We start from the raw sequence: 217 nt of genomic DNA on the forward strand, positions 1-217 counted from the left end.
TCCCGCCTGAAATCATATTTATGACCAAACATAACCCAATCAAAGGCTAGATTCCTTGATGTAAAATAGCCAATGGTAGGAAGATGATGCTGAGATTCACCCTGGGGCCTCCCTGGAAACTGCCATATCCACAGCAAACAGAAGTTGCTCAATAAATGTTAGTCCAAAGGAAAAAGAGCATTTCTCCCACTTAATCATTCAATGAGAGTCCACCATA

This window comes from Macaca nemestrina, chromosome 20 (genome assembly GCF_043159975.1).
Source record: "Macaca nemestrina isolate mMacNem1 chromosome 20, mMacNem.hap1, whole genome shotgun sequence".
Lineage (NCBI taxonomy): Eukaryota > Metazoa > Chordata > Mammalia > Primates > Cercopithecidae > Macaca > Macaca nemestrina.